This window comes from Pipistrellus hanaki (genome assembly GCF_964339955.1).
Source record: "Pipistrellus hanaki genome assembly, chromosome: 11".
Taxonomy (NCBI): domain Eukaryota; kingdom Metazoa; phylum Chordata; class Mammalia; order Chiroptera; family Vespertilionidae; genus Pipistrellus; species Pipistrellus hanaki.
This window is the reverse complement of record NC_140513.1, coordinates 18,181,921-18,200,821: the sequence shown is the minus strand read 5'-3', so window position 1 is coordinate 18,200,821 and position 18,901 is coordinate 18,181,921. Positions and strand designations below refer to the sequence as shown.

Genomic DNA, 18,901 nt, shown 5'->3' with positions numbered 1-18,901 from the left:
AGTGGGAAGTGTCCCCAGACCCTCAGCAGCATCGGTGCTGCCTCTGTCCCAGTTCAGATTAGAGTTGAGGGGATCTTGAGAGCATTTTCTCCCAAACCTGTTGCACAATTAGGAAAACTGGGGCCCAGCAAGCTTCTGGGACCCTTCCCCTTATCCTGAGTCGTGAATGTATACAATATTGAAAAATTCAACAGTGAACTTGAGCTTAAAGTTTCCAGATATACATCTGAATGGTCACGGAGCAGATGGGAAGGTGCTTAACTTCACTAATAATCAAAGACATGCTAATTCAAGCGCCGGAGTGTCATTTCTCTCTTATTGTAAGAGATTTAATGAAAATACTCAGGATCAGGGTACGTGTGAGAGAATGGGCACCCTCCTTCATGCCGGGTCACGTGGATTGGCTGGTGCAACCTCTCTGAAGGGCATTTTGACAACACGGGTCGGTATGTGTCAAGAGCCTCAAAGATGTTTTTAGAGTTTTGATGTCACAGTTAAACTTTCAGAAGGTTACTTATGCACATGTTATAGATGTATACAGAAATTTAACATCAAGGTTTTTTTTTTTATTATTCATTTACTGGATACAAGATAGGTGTTCCAAATTGTGGGACTATTTAGATAGTATATTCACAGAACAAGATAGTTATCACCATAAAAACACCCGGATTCATCTTCCTGATTTCTTCCCAAACCTTCTGTGTCATTTGTCGTTGAATGAGCATGAACTTTGGTGACAAAAGATGCAGATTTAAAACCTTCATTCCATCTCTTTCCAGGTGTGTGACTTCTACGTCATTTCCGCGTTTCCGTTTTCTCACTTGTAAAATGAAGTCAGAAATAACACCTACCCTGGAGGTGTGTGGGAGGATTCCTGGGCTCAGCTGCAAGAAAGCACCTTGTCAAGTCCTACACCACCCAAACTCATGGTTACAGTGATTTCTTCTTAACACAGCTAAAACCTCCGCCAGGGCCCTCCCCTTGTAAGACAGAGGGTTATTCCTGGAGGGAACCTGTGTGGCAGGACAACATTCCCAAGCAAGCTGTACCTCTCTATCCTGGTCCAGAGTCTGCTGAGCACAACCTCAGCGCCCACGGAGCGCGGGCAATAGGGGGATGCAGGGCAGTGAGAGCATCCCGTGACCACAGACCACCAGTGGGGACTGTGTCTAGACCAGGGAGGAAAGCCCTCAGAGTTCTGTAACCTGGGTGACATGGCCATCATTGCTGCCGTAGCTTTGTGCTTCCTGTAATATCTGCTATGTTGTGTGTGTGTGTGTGTGTGTGTGTGTGTGTGTGTGTCTTTTAATAGCTCACTTTTTAAAAACTGAAATGCATTTATGCACAAAGCAAATTTTATATCATTACAAAGGAAAACAAAAGTAGAGTTACTGAAGTTGACATTAACCAAGGCACATGCTCAGTGCTAACAAAAGAATGAAATGAAATTCTAGCTCCTCTTGCTTGTAGAAGGCCAGTTCTCAGTGACAGAGAGAGCAGCAAGCCTCAAGGGTTGGGGAGGACACGCAGGCACCGGCCTAGGAGTCTCTCTTTGACATGTAATCCCAAGGATAAAAGGAGAATTGAAAAGTGATCGCCCTTTTGGTTATTTTCTCCTGGGCTTTATGACTTCTGAAATCATCCTCCATGTACTGTTTGTGAAATACCGATATAGTCACAGTTTCTCTGCACCTCCCACCTATTTCAGAGATGTAAACACTGTCCCAAACCAGTGAAGAAATTTGTTCAAACTCTGCAGTGAATTCACCTATGAGGAGACACGGGCCCTACCCAAGACCTGATGTTCCTTCTATCAAACACCCCAAGGGACCTCATAAGAAGGTTTGGTTTTAAAAGAGAAATGAGATAAGCAAAGACAAGTTATGAATCACCAAGACTTTTGTCCTGAAGAAATTACAGCTGCTTTTTGGCATTTGTGGCTCTGCGTTTAGAAAAAGGAAAAAACAAAACAAAACCCAAAACAAAAACACCATGCATCTTTCAAAGACTATTTTGAATTATAGACTCTCATTGAAATGGCCTGTATTTAAGTATGGAGTCCAATATACAACGTTCTTTTTTCCTCCCTAGCTGCCTCCTCGCTCCTGGCCACCGGCATCTGCCGCTACACATGGCCTTGGGCCAGCTATGTTGGTACCGAACGCTGGGAGGGAAGGGTTTCTGAGCTCAGGAGCTAGGAGCCCAGGGGTGAAAGTCTTTGGACAGAAAAGGTTTAACTGGGTGCTTTTGGGAACAGAAGGAACCGGAAGAGTGGAGATTATGCCAGGGCCCAAACCCTCACCCGGCGACTGCCAACAGCTCCTTCTTGCAAAGCAGTCACAGTTTTCAAAGTCCTCAGGAAACCTTCCCCGGCCCCACCAACTACATCGTGCCTCTGATTTAAGCTCCCATTGTGGCCCATGTTTTCTTTCCTAATGATTTTTATGATTTTTATAATTTCAAATTACTTATTGGAAGAATTGTTTTTTTATCCTCACTCAAGGATATGCTTATTGATTTTAGAGTGAGAGGAAGGGAGAAAGGGAGAAACATTGATGTGAGAAAGAAACATTGGTTTGTTGCCTGCTGGGGATGGAACTGCAACCTAGGCATGTGCCCTGACTGGGAATCGAACCTGCGACCTTTTGGTGTACAGGACGGCGCTCCAACCAACTGAGCCACCTGGCTAGGGCTGGAAGGATTTTTTTTTTTCCTGAATGGACTGGAAGCTTCATAGGATAGAGTGTGTTTGTTCAAACCTGCTGTGTCCCAATGCCTAGCATGGTGTCTCCTACAGAGTTGGTGCTCAGTACACATTTACTCACTGCATCAGTACCTGGGAGAAGGTGGTACATGTTCTTGCAAGGTAAGGGAGGTAGGGTAGTGCCTGAATTTTCAAAATGTGGTCTGGGCATCCTCAGAGTCCTGGACAGCCTCTCAGGGGTCCATGCGGTTCAAACTATTTTTGTAATGACACTAAGCTGTCACTTTTGTCACTTGCTTTTGTCTCATGGGCAATGGGGAGTGTCTTCTGGAGGCTGCTCGATGGGTGATGATGCCATTGCTCTGGTGACTAGTGGGACATGTGCGCCGTGTTCTCAAGCTCAGAAATCTCTCCATTTTAATGTCTAATTATGGGGATTGACAGGAACCACAGAAACAGAAAGCTGTTGGGGATCCTCAGTAATTTTGAAGACTGTGAAGGAGTCCTGAGACCACAGTGTTTGAGGACTGCTGGCCTCATGGTAACCGTGAGTCCCCCTGGAGCCTGAGGGTCAGGGTTCTAATCCTGGGTGTGTCTGGGTTTTGGTGAACTATATAACCTCTTGGTGGCTTAATTTCCTCATCTGTGAAATAGGGTAACAATGAAACTAATCTCACGAGTTGTAAGGTTGTAGAGTGGTTTAAATATGAGTTGACTCCTATAAAAAGTAACTAGGACCATGCCCAGCACAGAGTAAGGGTTCTTTAAATATCGGCTCAAGGTCATGCTGGGAGGGAGTGGCAGAGCCTCCCAGAGCCCTCAGAGGGACTGAGGGTGTGCTTAGCTCTTCCCAGGCCTGGAGATTCAGAAGCTGGGGGTGGGGGGGTCCTTCTCCCTCAAGTGGCCCAGGAACCTGGAAGTCGGGGAGAAGGGTGTTTGATTGGTGGCCGTGCCAGTGACCAATCTGCCTGCAAGGGCCCAAGGGAGGTGCTGATGGGAAGAGAGAGCCCCAAGGACAGTGGCTTGGCGGGCTTGCCTGGGAAGTCCTCATGGGCACTGCCAGGACTCCAGTTCCTGGAAATGCCCATCAGCACATTCATTCCTGTCTTATCACGGGGTGCCGAGGAGGCCAGGGAGCAAAGGGTGGATCTGTTACTCGTGACGAAATGAAAAATGTTTCAGGAATGAGTTCCCAGCCCTGGTGTGAAAACAGATGTTGGATTCTTTTTTTTTTTTTCCCATTCCTCTCTGACACAGTTCAGGAAGACAGGGCAGGAACTAAATGTTTGGAGCCCAGCTGCTCACGTGTGTGACAAACCCTGGGATGTTGTCAGGAGAGAGGCTTCCAAGTCAAGGCTGCAGGGACTGCGGAGCTCCACCCACGCCCCTGCTCTATGTAAGGGGAAGCTGAGGCCCACTTGAGAGGGAGCAGAGGTGTCCAAGATCACACAGCTTGGCCAGAGCTCTCTGAGCCTTCTGCTAAAGCCTGAAACAAGATTGGCAGCAGTCACAAAACCAAAGCTGACAATCTTGAGTGGATGGGTCCATGAAAATATGAACTTGAGAAAAATTGAGTTTTTAGGACAAGAACAAAAATCTAACCTAGTAATTTTATTTCTTTCTTTTAAATGATTACATTAAATAATTAAAATATCCTTTCTCTCCAAAGCAATCTATGGTTCTAAGGAAATAGAAGCAACTAGTGAGGCTTTCCGCCATAATATCTGAAGAACTCACTCGTGGAAAAGAGGTCAAGATTTGGTGTCCAGAACAACCAGTTTAAAAATTCTGTGTCTGTTATTCAATCATGTGTGTGACTGTGGGGAAGTCTCTGAGCCTTGTATTTTCTTCTACAAAATGGGGATATGGTGCTTTTTTGAAGGAATTTTTAGGACAGTAGAATTACTATTCATGGCTTTGAGCTATTCCTCTGTGCCAAGCACTGGGCCATGAGCTTGCACGGATAAATGCATTTTGTCCTCCCATTAACTCAGTGACCTAACTGTGTCAGAGTCCCATTCTACAGATGAGGAAATGGGGACTCAGAGGTGAAGTGCCGGGTCACCCAATGTCACTGAACCAATAAGGATCAGAGGTGAGACCTGAACCCATGCTGTCTGACTTCACAGCCCACACAAACCTATAGGACAGGGGTGGGGAATGTCCAGTCCACAGGCCGTGTGAGGCCCGAGAATCATTTGGTCTGGCCCTGCCAAGGCATTAGGGGTGAGTTCATTAGATGTTTGACCAAATATAGCTGGCTAATATAAGTTGATAATTCTGTTTGGCCCTTGAATGATGTTATAAATGTCCAAATGCCCTTGGCAGAAAAAGGGTTCCCTACCCCTGCCATAGGAGGTGCCTAGGAAGGTGGCAGCACATACAAGAGGTACAGCATAAATGGCAGCCTGTATTGCATTGCATTTCACTTGGCTTGTGTAGCATTGAAAAGGCCACATGATTCTGAGATCATTATTGAAAAGAGGTCAAGAAAGTAGTACCGAGAAATATCTGAGGACAAAACCCAAAGTATCTTCAGTATGTGGATGAGGAACTAATACTAATATACTAATATACTAATATACTAATATACTAATACTAATACTAATACTAATACACTGGCCTGGGCCTAGGAGTGCCATTCTGAGCAGTTTGAAAAAAGGATATAAGGGCTTCTGAGTGAATTTCTATTTCATAAAATTAATAATGGAAATCCTACATGGAGTACCTGCTCTGAATCTTCCCAGGAGAACTAAGTGATCATATCACTCTGTCTTGAGCAGAAATGACATAACCCATTGGAGAGATATTGGTTATCTCATGTTAGTTGCAAGGTCAGATTGGCAGCTACATGTAAATATCTTGATTAAAACAAATGGACCATTGCACAATAAATATCTTTTTAAAAATTTCATCCTCTTTCATGGGGGAAAGCTAGTGACAGGATCTCTCCTTGACGAGAGAGTTGGGAGCCGCTCAGCTGAGTCTTGCAGGCAGTTCAGAGTTGTTCTGTGAGCAGAGGCTATCCAGGATTGGCAAGGAGGTTCAGAGAATGCTGGAGGACTCATGGGTCTCTGATGCCTGTAAGACATCCAGTTGCTGGAAGGAACTAGAAGACAGCTGCTTGCCTGCTTCATGTTAAAGCAGCAGATGGAGCTGAGAGAGTGGACAGGGCTTTTTCAGCATTGCCAGGGGAATCGCTGCATGTCTGGGGCTCCCAAGTCACTGCTCTTTTCTCAGTGGTTTTCAGATGTCTCGGGTGAGTGGTACGGAAGGGTTTTCTGAGCTCTTTGGACACGAGGCCCTTGTTAATCAATGACCTGGGGAGGCTGGCCAGAGAAGGGGACTTATAACATAAATAATAGTAAACTTATCATAAAGGTACAGCTCAAGCCAGTTTCATGAACCCTGCAACCAGCACTCAACTCGTGAAACAAGGCATTGCTAGCAACACAGAACCTCTCTGCCTTGCGCTGCCTTGCCGTAACTACCGCTCCCCTAAGGGGTAACTACTTCCTTGAATTCTAACACCCTCGATTGATTTTGCCTGTTCAACTTCATACCAATTTTGCCTGTTCTTCAACATCATATCAAGAGCTACTCTTTCGTGTCTGGTTTCTTTCACTCAATATTTTATTTGTGATATTCTTTCATACTTTTGTACGTATTTGTAGGTCATTCATTCTCATGGCTGTGCGGCGTTCTATCCTGTGGCCATATCGTAATGCACTGACCCATTCTCTGTTGGCACACATTTGGTTACTATGCGTAATGCTGTGTGGGCAATTGTTCCTGTTGTGAGCATTCTGAGGGGCGTCTTTTGGTGACTGCATGCTCACCTTCCTGGTGATCCATACAGAAGTGGAATGGCTTGGAGGAGATGGGGATGAGATAATTTCCCCCAAAGAGTGGTGGGTAGGGCTCTTCCCGCAGAGGAAGCATCTATGCACGCAGTTGCAAAAGAACAAGAGAGATTTGTGATTTGTGAACTTGAGTGACCCAGGGGTTGAGCATATGGTATCCATGAAGCTGAGCGATGGATGCTCCCTCTGCTAGGACATTCTGCCTCTCCCTCTGGCTAACTCCTGGTTCTACAATTATTTCTTCAACTTTGAGCTCAGAGTTTCCTGGGAGGCTTCCCAACTGCCTGCCTGGGTGGTTGTCTCCTCCGAGTCCGATTGCCTGCCGGGATTCTCACTGACACAGCACTGCCCCCACTGCACTGGCATTGTCTGTGGACCTTGCCTTTCTCCTCGCTGACCCATGTGTACCTCGGAGGACAGAGTGGGGTTGGCTCAGTGTCTTCTGTTGGCACCTGAGATGCACTCTGCCCTCTCTCTGCCCTGTTTGCTGCCAGGAGGGAGACCTCTCTGGACTGCATCAGGAGGCCTCCTTGCCCTTTGCTTCTGGCTCTGGCCATTGGGGGAGTCCCCTCACAAGACTGGAGTAGAAAGGATAGTGAGAGCAGGGGACCTTTCCCCTCGCTCTTGCTCTGCAGGTGGCTGCATTCCCAGAAGAAGGTCATAGCTTCTCTCCAGAACCCTCTCCCCTCAGGCCTCCAGGTAGCAGCAGTCCAGAAGTTTCTGGGCTCAGGGTACTGTACTATGCTTGTGGTTGCCCTCTATTCAACCAATCCTGCTTGAATTGTCCTAAGTTTGTGTGTGTTACCTGCTGGGACCCTGACTGATACATGCATTGCATTTGTCTTCATACCCACCTCACACACAGCCTGGTGCATAGTAGCAGTCAATGAAGGTTTATTGACTAACTAAATGGATAAAGAACTAGGGAAGGATGAAGACAGAGAGGCTGTTTGAAAGCCAATAATGAAGGACCCTGAATGCCCTTCTGAACAGTTCAGACTTTAATCCTCAAGACCAGGTGTTGCAATTTCCAGTGTGTACAGGGGCCGGGCAGGGACAGGGGGTTGGGGACTGCAGCAAACCCAGAAGTGAAAGCCATCATGACTCAGCAATGGCTCTGTAACACCGTGTAGGAATTGGACCCAACATGACCAGGTCTTCTGATTTTTCGAGATGCAAAGAATACTGACGTCTGATGAATTTTCTGTGAAATTTCTGATTTTCAGTGCGAACTGCCAAAGTTTCAGCGTTGCCAACATTTCAATTTTAAACACTTTGCACCGGCAAATGGAGCATGATGGGCAGTTGGGGAGCTCTCTGCAGCTGGTGAGGAGCCCTGGACTGTATGAAGACAGGGGGAGGGGCTCAGGTACAGCACAGGCTGCGGAAAAGATGCCCCCAATGAATTAGCCACAGGGACAGTAGGCCCTCTGCTCTTGGTCCTGAAGCATTTCAGAGGAGCTGAGAGGTTCTTACACTAGGGACACGGATCTTTCTCCATAATGGCTACTTAAAAAAAAAAAAAAAAAAAAAAAAAAAATCAGTTTCTAGTTCTAAAAATAGTGTTTGGTGGATTTCTCCACTTTAGTCAGGTTCCCAGCCACTTTCTCTATTTCTGCTTCAAGCTGGGAGCTCTGAGTTCTTTTGGGTTTTATCAAATTATACGCTGTGCAAAGGCTTCCATTTCACCAACAGATGGACTTAATGTGCATGAAAATACATGCCTTTTAAAGAAACTAAATTAGTAGTTTCACTTCTTTCCCCTTTTATTAAAGACAGAGTTCCAGGAGAGCTCTCTGCTATAAAGTCAGACTTTACAGACATCAGCAAAATGAGATTTATTTGGATGGAAATCGGACAGAACATCAGACAAGGGCTTCGCAACCCTGTACCTGCAGGTTTCCAGTGGAGATTCGGAGGATGCTGGCCCCCACAGGGGGAGGGAGAAGCAAATGTGTGAAACCTTCCAACTCTCAAGGCTGGAAAGGTCTCTTGAAAGAGCGAGTTGATGGCTTTCTCTGACCATGGGCAGGATGGCGGGAAAAGTGGGGAGCTGAGTGAAGCAGGGGGTACAGTCCACAGAGCACTGGCAGGGGAGTCAAGAGACCTAGATTCTAGTCCTGACTTCGCCCCTAACCCTCCTATTCCTTCTCTCAGACTCTGGTTTCTCACTTAGGATGTTGAGGCAATAATTCAACCCTGTCTACCCCATGGGGTTATTCTTAGAAGCAAAGAAAAGGAAATATTGTGTTGGAAAGCTCCTTCTTTTCGGTACTTTTTAATCTATGTATTTATTTGTTATGGTTATACAAACAATAGCACGAGCATATTCTAAGTGTGAAATCTCAAACAACACATTGTCTGAACAAAAAGCTCTCTTTCCCCCTTTTTTTCGCATGTATCCTTATTTATTTATAATGATATTACATATGTCTAGATAGGGGCTCCAGTGGCGCAATCGGTTAGTGCGCGGTACTTATAAGACATATGTCTAGATATATGACATAGACATTCTGGTGCCTTTTGGGGGGCCTCATAAGTAGAATTATGCTATAGATACTCCATTGTTTTCTTGTTTTACTGACTAAAATTTTCTATGTCAGAAGGTACAGATCAGCCACATTCTTTGGGAAGGTTTCATTGATGCCATGATTTGGATGCACAAGGTTCTTTCAACTGTCCCTTACTAAGGGGAAATACGGTGCTGCCAATGTTTCATCGCTCCCAGAAAATGCAGTGTATGCCTCTTTGTACCCATATGAGAGTATTTCCCTGGGGTAGGTATCAGGAACCTAAATTGCTTGATCAAAGAGAAGGCCCATTTCAAGTTTTTATAGATACTGCCAAACTGCCATCGAAACCGTCCACTGATGTGTGTTCCTGCAAGCAGTATTTAAGAGCACACCCTTCCCCCTCCCGCACTCAGACTAGATATTATTAGTCTTTAATTTTTGACAATCTGATGAGTGAAAAATGAAATCTTGCTGTTATGTTAATTAGTACTTCCAGATAACTAGTAAGCTTGGGCAATTCTTCATATCTTTACTGTCCATTCTAAAGATGAAGCCCTTGCTATGTCTGAATAACTAGCTTAAAATAATTATAGTAGAAAGAATGGTGGTTGTGGGAGATAGGTTGGCCAGCTTCCGACTCTTACTCTTACACGTTTGGTGATTTGGCAAATCACCTCACTTTCCCAAGCCTCTGTGTTCTTATTTATAAAATGGGAGACATAATTATCAACTGAATCTTTCTGACCTCCAAAACTCATATGCAGAGGCCCTGACCTTCAATGCGATGATATTTGGTGATGGTGCCTTTGGGAGGTTATTAGGGTTAGGTGAGGTCATGAGGGTGGAACCCTTATAATTGGATAAGTGCCCTTATGAGAAGAGGCCCCAAAAAGCTTGCTCACTCTCTCTCTGCCATGCGAGGACTTAGCAGGAAGCCAAGAAGAGAGCTCTCACCAGAAACTAAATCCACAAGCACCTTGATATTAGACTTCCTAGCTTCCAGAACTGTGAGAAATAACTTTCTGTTGTCCAAGCCATCTTGTCTATGGTATTTTGTATTGACAGCCCAAGCTTCTTTCCTAAGCATGTCAGTGAACGATCTCTTAGCATGACCCTCCACTTCATCCCCACTCCCCTTGGCCTGGTTCAGGTCCATATTAGCCCCCTCTTGGGCTCTTGGTTCCTACATCACTTCCAGGCTTATTCTCCAAACACAGACTCACATGCCTCTATTGCAAATGTATTTCCTGATGAAGAGCTCAGATGGTGGAACTACTCAGCTCAGGAACCTTGCAGGCCTATGTGGTTCAGACATAGCTTTCCAATTTCTTCGGTTTTGGTCCTTTAAGCACCTTATGCATAAATCAGGCCGTTCATTTGTTTTTCAAACATTTGTTGATTACCCCCTTCTGTGTGCTAGCATTGTGCTGGTCACTTAGACACAAAGTCAAACAAGACATTGTCCCTATCCTGCGTGCTCACTGATGTGTAGTCTCTTTTGCTCTTCCTGTACCATCGGCACAGTGTCCCAGAAGTCCCCTTCCAGAGGCAACACACATGTCTGACATCCCACCAGCTGGCCTGGCTATCTCCCCGGTCCAGATATTCGCCTAACACTCTCCCTTCTCTCCTACTAGCTTTCTGACATTCTCACTTGCCCTCCATCCTGTAAGCCCCTCTGGACTGGGGTCTGTCTCACTCAGCTCTGCCATGCCCACAGACTCCGGTACTAGGCCTGCCAGATGGCAGGGGCTCCTACTGACATGAAGGCTGATGTTCAGATTGAACTGGCTGGATTTTTGCCTCTGAATTTAAACAAATGATATCTTAGAGCAGTAGCTCTAAGCCAGTGGTTCTCAACCTTCCTAATGCTGTGACCCTTTAATACAGTTCCTCATGTTGTGGTGATCCCCAGCCATCAAATTATTTTCATTGATACTTCATAACTGTGATTTTGCTACTGTTATGAATCATAATGTAAACATCTCTGTTTTCCGATGGTCTTAGGCGACCCTGCTAGTGGTTCTCAACCTGTGGGTCCACTGCTGTAGAGCCTAAGGACTGCTGCTGTAGAGCCCAAGACCATCGGAAAACACAGATATTTGCATTAGGATTCATAACAGTAGCAAAATCACAGTTATGAAGTAGCAACAAAAATAATTTTATGGTTGGGGTCACCACAACATGAGGAATTATATTAAAGGGTTGCGGCTTTAGGAAGGTTGAGAACCACTGCTCTAAGCAGTTCCAAAATTGGGGCTGCATGTAGAATTGCCTCTACTCTCAGTGCCTTGGAAGTACCCTGGACCCATTGGTTCAGAATCCTTTAAGGTGAGAGACCCAGGCACCTCCTCTTTGTGAAGCTCCTCTGTTCCTTCTAATGTGCAGCCTTATGTTTAAAAACAACTGCCTTAAAGGTTAGGTTTGTTCTTTTCCAACTTATGGGTTATCAGCCTGAGGGGTTTTTTTTGCACACTGGCTATAATGTACATAAAATGACTTTGCTATAATTATATCCTTGGGAGGGAAGTATATTAATTTTTACAAAGAAAAATCAACTCCTAAGTACCAGAGTGATTTTATTGCAGTCTAAAGTTCAAAAGTTGTGTTTCAGAAATAGGCTTGCACCTGAAGGAGAGAGCACTATTTGGCAGAATGAGGCTATAAAAATGTACCAACAGGCAAGTCAATAAAGAACCTGAGCATTCTGGAGCTCGTGGCAATTGAGACATATCAGCCCTGTTACCTTTTATCAAATACTGCCCCCCCCCCCTCCGGCCAATCAACATTGTTATTAATCTGTCACTATCTGGAGAAGTTGGCCTGGGCGCCTGTCACCGATTAGATTGTGCAAAAGCCATTGGCCAGCTGTTGAGACAGGCGGTAGCTAGAGAAGGGTGGGGAGGAGGAAGAAGGAAGAGCTCTCCTACTAAAATCCTGCTCCGACTTCCTAGAAGGCACTGCACTCACAACTATTTGCAGAATTCTGCCAACAAAATCTTATATGGAATTGCCAAAATAGCATTCCAAATATGTGTTGCATTCGAAATTTGTGTCCTATAGTGTAGACACAAAAATACCTTTCATTCCTTTTTTAAAAAAATACATAGATTTCCTTATTGGTTTCAAGAGGAAAGGAAAAGGAGCAAGAGACATAAACATCAATGATGAGAGAGAATCATTGATAGGCTGCCTCCTGCATGCCCCCTACTGGGGGTTGAGCTGGTAACCCAGGCATGTGCCCTTGGCCAGAATTGAAACTGGGATCCTTCAGTCTGCAGGCTGATGCTTTATCCACTGAGCCAAGTCAGCTAGGGCTATACCTTTCATTCTTATCAGAATAGTATAAATACTGCACAAAATGAACTCAACTGTTTTTTTTAAAACTTTTTGATATGTGCACATTCTACTGACATTCTCCACCTTTGGCTTTCTGATGAGTAAGGACAGACTAAAAGGAGGCTGGATGAGTGGTTAAAGTGATTAACTAAAACAGATGGCAGCCTGCTTGGTGGCTGGAGACATATTCTGGTTTCAATAAAAAGCATGACCTCTTAGGGGGGTCAGCGCCCCATCCTCCAGCTTATTCTGTCACAGAAGTGATACACTGACCTTACACTTGGTTTGAGCCTTGTTGAACTCCCACACATTGTGCGTCCACTGGGATTTTGGGCCCAAGAGGCATCGCTGATACTATATATGAAGGGGTGTCAAGGAATGGCAGACACATTCATTGCCTATATCTCTTTGGCTCACCAGTCTGTTCCCCTGTCCCATCAGACTTTACAAAACAAATGTTCAAAGACAAAATTATTCACAATTTCAAGATGGCGCCAAAAGAGCATTAAACCCAACGTAGAACCCTTCTGAGTGTGGGACTTCTGAAATGAATGAAAGTCCTTTTTGATAAATGTGATGGAAACTATGTGGCGTCGCCTTTATATCTTCTGGTTCCAGTTCTGACTATGAATGTGCTGTCAACATATTCAATTTGCTTTAAGTAAAATGTGTTTTGGAAATAGAATGACAAAGAAAGAAACATGTGAACGAGGACTTTCAATATAATTTAAAATAATGATAATGGTCATCATAAAGATATTAATATTAATAATGATTATAAGTACCACTTTTTGAGCATTGCTATGTGCTAAGTGTTTCTATTTTCTTATTTAAGCCTGTCCGATAAGATGGGCATTATGGCTTGAATTTTACAGATGATGAAACTGTAGCCCGAAGAGTTGAGATGACTTGCCCCAGGGCCAAAAGTCAGAACTGGAAGTCAAACTCAAGTCTGTTGGAATCTCAAGTCCTCTTCTTTCTGTTGATCTACAGCGTCTATAGGGAAATAGTGGGTTTGCATTTACAAATTGTCAGACCAAACTCGCCTGAGTCCTAGCCTGAGCGGTGCCTTAAAGCAGTAACTTTCAAACGCTCCACAGCAGCCCGCAGTGACATGCTGGTTTTAGATCACGACCAGTGAACATACACATACACACATGCCTATGTATGTTTGTATGTGTCTGTCATAAAACAGTGCTCATCTTCACTCTGATAGGGTTTTCCTTCTTTGTTTTTTTGTCTCTTTTTTTAAAATGTCTGTGGTGACCCTGTTGATTTGATCATGGTACTTGCTAATGGGTCTGACCTACGGTTTGAAAACCCCATAAGGAATATTGCAACCAGGCTTCTCTTGTGTAGTTGTGAAGACCATGGCCAGCTGGGAAAGTAATAGGAGAAGGGTCTCCTTGGTAATCAGCAAGAAAAGGGGCTCACAACTCAGGCTACTGAACGGCTAGTTCAGATTTAAAATATTTTTTAAATTACCATTTATATTCAATTTTATTTTGTATTAATTTCAGGTGTACAACATAGTGGTTAAACAATCATATACTTTATAATGTATTCCCCTATATTTCCAGGACCTGCCTAACACCATAGTTATTACAATATATATGTTTTAGTTATTACAATATTATTGACTATGCTCCCTATGCTATACTCTACATCCCATGACTATTTTGTAATGCCAACCTGTACTTCTCAATGTCATTAGGTTTTTCACCCAGCCCTGCAACGCACTCTTCCAACCCCATATTCTGGCAGCCGTCAGTCTGTTCTCTGTATCTATGAGTCTTTTTCTACTTTGTATGTTCTGTTATTTTGCTCTTTAGATTCCATATATAAATGAAATCATCGTAGATATTTTTCCCTTAATAGGATTACCATTCTACAGTGGCACTTCTGCTAACAGAAAGAACAATCATTTTGTGGTCCGATAGCCCTAGATTCTCATCAGAACCTGCTCCACCTCATCTAGCTATATGACTTGAGGTGTGACTTCATTTCTTTGAATCTCTTTTCCCTTCTGGTCCGGGGGGTAACAATTCCCGCTGACTAGGAGTGCTATGAAGATGGATTGATATTAAGGCTCAGCTCGGGCGAGATACCAGGTAACTTCAGGAGATGTTAGGTTGGGGATGATGAAGGCTGAGCCACTGTGACATGGGCATGAATGTAAACTCATGCATTCCCAGAATCCAGTGCAACCTAAACATCTTAGATGCAGAGATAACATTTGTCTATATTAGTGTGGTACAGTGAGGAAAATGTGGGCTTTGTAGTGAAACAGACATGGCTATGAATTCCAGTTCTAGAATCTTCTAATCTCAATGAGTTTTAGTTTCCTCATCTGTAAACTGGGATATTAAAACCTCCTTCAAAGAGGTATCATAGGGATTCACTGAAGTATTTTCCCTATATTTTCTTCCTCACTCCTAACTTGATTTAGATACTTTATGCATCTTCAGATTTCATTTTGCCTTTAATTATGAAGAATGTCAAACATACCCCAAAAGTAAAAAACATAGTAAAATGACTCCTCATATGCAAATTACCGAATTCCCAGCCTTTAGTTAACTCCATAGCTGCATCCAGCAGCTTGAGTGCAACTTTATGAAAGGTCTTGACCCGGTGGCATCCAGCAGGGCCTCGTCCACATTCCTGATCCACCCAAACTGTGAGATAATAAATGCTTATTGTCTAAGGTTGCCAAGTTTTGTTACTGATGTGTTATTCAGAAACAGAACACTGACATAAGAATTTAAAAAAATGATATATGTTAAAGCATTTAGCTCAGTGCTTATTTAATATACATAGTAAGTGCTCAATAAATATTAACTTGTTATCTTTGTTAGCAGCCACTTAAAGGGATGTCTTGGTACGCTATGGATAAGTGCTAAAGCAGGGAGCTCCTAAGTCTGGAGTCGGGGAAATTTAGAAATGTGTTTTGGGTTGTACAAAATGGGTGGGAATATGAAGCAGAGGAGAATTGGGGTAAGCGTGTGCTTTGTAGGGGATGCAGGAAAGGTGTGAGGGGTGAGAGTGCTGTGTGCTTGAGGGACAGTAAGTGGTGCATTGTTGATGGTTTAAAGACTGCATGGCATGAGATGAAATTGAAGCCAGACCATAAAGGACCCTGCTTCAGTTAAATATGCTTGATATTGGACAAACATTTCATTTTAGGATGCTCACTAGAATCACATACTCAGAGAAATAGGAAAGACTATGACATAAGATAATTCTTTGCCCACTTCCACTCTTTTTCAAAGAGTCCTCAAGGAAAGATTAATTTAAGTATTCACTAAAGTATTTGTCAAGTATATAATGATAAAATAGACAAGATAGGTAACCAAGCAGGTTTCATTTGGCCTAAGTCATCTTGTATGGAAGTCCATACCACCCTCATTTGCTGGTGTTGCTCTTGTTATATGACAAAATCATGCTCCTCATGAACAGCTGGGAATAATATACTTCCTTTAATCTGACAGACACTCTGAATCACACATCCTAGATCAGTGTTTCCCACTTTGCTTTAGCCTTTGGAAAGCTCAGATCCTAATTTCGTGTCCCAACTTCCTGCTTCGAAGTGCTGGGAATCAGTCTTCCTCTGGCTTCACTCCATTTTTCTAATTATTTTTCTATTCCCATGATTTTTATTGCATTATATTGCAGATTTTAAAATATCCACTTTAATTTTTTGAGAAGTGGTGAAGTGGGGTAAGCATAGATGTATAGAAAGGATCATATTAATTTGTGGAAGTAAAACTGAGGAACATGAAGAGTGATTCTTTACTTCCCTCAATAATTCAATGAAAACTTGAATACTTTCTTAGAAACACAAAATGAGAAATTTTGGGAGATGATGGTAAGATACTTTTGAAAATAGGGGTGTCCAACATTGAATTGGTTTTATAAGCATGATGTTTAGGAGCAAGGTGGATTCTGGAGAGGTAGAGTTAGAAGTTGTAAAAGTCAAGAGAGGTGGCCTACCTTTAAATGAAAGCAAAAGGAAAACACATATGGCCCTTTAACCATGCAGGAATTATTCCATGACTGATGGCATTCCCATAGTGTATATACATTATCCATTCACCCTTGCAGTTTAAAATTCCCTTTTCATGTAAATGTGTAGAAAACTAATCAAGAAAACTCAGAGGTCCTTTGTAATATTTGTGCTTGCTGGTGTTTTACTTGGGAATTATGTAACACTATTTTAACTCATACTATTAAATCACATGAATGGAAATAAAATGTCAATTTATACTCACACTAGAAATGCTTTCCATAATACCTACTTTTTAAAAAATTTAAATTTGTTGGGGTAACATTGACTAACAGGATCATATAGGTTTCAAGTGCCCATGTCTATGATAACATGATCTATATATTGCTTTGTGTGTCTACCACCCAAAGTCAAATCATCTTCCATCACCAAATATTTGTCCCCCTTTTACTTCGCCACTCTCCCTACCGCCTTTCCTCTGGTAAGCATCATACTGTTGTCTCTGTCTAAGAATTTCAGTTTTATAGCCCACATATGAGTGAAATTATATTGCTCTTAGCTTTTTCTGCCTGACTTGTTTTGCTTAGTATAATCTTCTCAAGGTCCAACCATGTTGTCACAAATGGTAGTATTTCATCTTTTGGCTGAGTAGTGTTCCGGGGTATACAGTATATATACCACATCTTCTTTAGATACGTACTTTTTAAGGATTTATTTTCTTTTCCTACTGAGTTTCTAAATCCTCTATTTTCCTGTAGTTGAAAGCTAAAAGCACAATACATTTGGACAAGGGATGCTTGGCTATAAACGTTTATATGCTCAGTGTTGATGGGGAAATTTTCATTGCTTCAGGGTTGGTTTTTTTTCCCCCTGCGTCTTGCACATGCAAGATGAAACTAATTCATATTATGAAATTTTATGTTTTCTTTTTTTATTTTTATGAAACGCTTTAAAACTTAAGATCAGAGCTGGCTCAACAGCATTTCCCAAGTAAAACACCAGCAAGCACAAATATGACAAAGGACCTCTGAGTTTTCTTGTTAAGTTTTCTACACATTTACATGAAAAAAAAGGGATTTTAAAGTTTCCTACACTCTCGTTCTCCCCCTCCCCCAACTCAGTGCTGGTTCATTAGCCAATCATAAAGATGAAAGTATGTAAACCTTAAATCCTTGTGTTCTGGAAAAAATAGAGTCACAGAATAATTAAAATAAATGTCAACTAATGAGAACCAGAAACGATGACCAATGGAAATACTGAAAACAGTTGGATCCAGCAGGTCAAAACTTTATGGAAAATGAACACTGGATTGTGGCAGCCTGCTCCTGAGGCTGCCTGTGGTCTTTGCACTGGTTGAAGGATCACTGGTGGGAGCAGCAGGGAGCTCTTTTCTCCAGAATACACTCCTGTTTAAATATTCTTTCAACTCCATTAGCTGCAAGCCTTCTTTACTGTGTCTTTTCACCTGGCTTTCATTTCTCTCCTCTATATACTGGAGTCCCCGCCTTTCTGCTGGATCCCACGATCTTGACACAGCTCCTCCCTTATTCAGCCAGACATAGACACTCCACCACCCCCTACTTTGCAGAGCGGGTGGCTGAGGTACAGAGTTCCCCTAGGACTCGGTTAACCTGGAGTGGGAATGAACCCGATGCTCTGACCTGCATGAGGCAGTGTTTAATGGCTAGCAAAACCCGTTTCCTCTTCCGAGGCATCAGGATAGGATACATTTTCCCAGCTTTCCTCATAGACAGTTTGAGCCTCATGACTGAATTCTTGCCAATGGAACATGCGCAGAAATGATGACCACTAGTGCCTTTCATATGGTAATGTACACACCCATCACTTGCAGGGTTGGATTCAGTAGGTCTCAGGTGGGGCCCATGTTTCAACCAGCTCTCTACTGTTGGTTTCATAGACAACCCTTCAAATGTGAAGAATGTCCACCGATTCCAGCCCAGCCATACAGTGCCTATGCAGACTTCCTCAATCTCTCGACCATATCTGCACAGCTAGAAGCAAAGCACTCAGGATGCAGATGTGCTTGAAGGATGGAAGGGAACTGCGTTCCTGCTTCATTGACCAGAGGAGCTCTGCTCTGAGGATCTGCCTAACTTATAAGAGTTGGTGAGAAGAGCGAAAGTAACCTTCCATTGTGTTAAGTCCTGAATTTCAGGACTTAACTTATTACTGCAGCATGCCTGACTCTAATTCTCCCTCTTATCAATTGCCTTGTCTGACTCTTTACTTGACTTATGATTTTAAATTAACTTAGCAAACTTATGAAACACCAACATTGGACCAGGCATAATTCTAGGTGCTGGAGAATGTGTAGATGAAAGAGGTGGAATTCTTTTCCAAAGGATTGGGAAGGGAGATAAGAAATGAAATCAAATAATAAATCCACAAATTTGCACTATACCATGGCCTAATGAATCCTGCTTCCTGAGCTTAGAAGAGGGAGATGGGAATCCCAGTT

The 18,901-nt window shown here is 43.1% G+C and overlaps 1 long non-coding RNA gene across 2 annotated transcripts in view; it reads left to right on the top strand.

The window, feature by feature from the left end:
- Positions 1 to 18,901, top strand: part of LOC311630573 — a 37,663-nt gene that overhangs the window by 14,584 nt on the left and 4,178 nt on the right. For both annotated transcript variants that reach the window (XR_014796412.1, XR_014796413.1), the window contains exon 3: positions 18,341 to 18,549. This is a non-coding gene — a long non-coding RNA (uncharacterized lncRNA). The remainder of the gene's footprint in view (positions 1 to 18,340; positions 18,550 to 18,901) is intronic.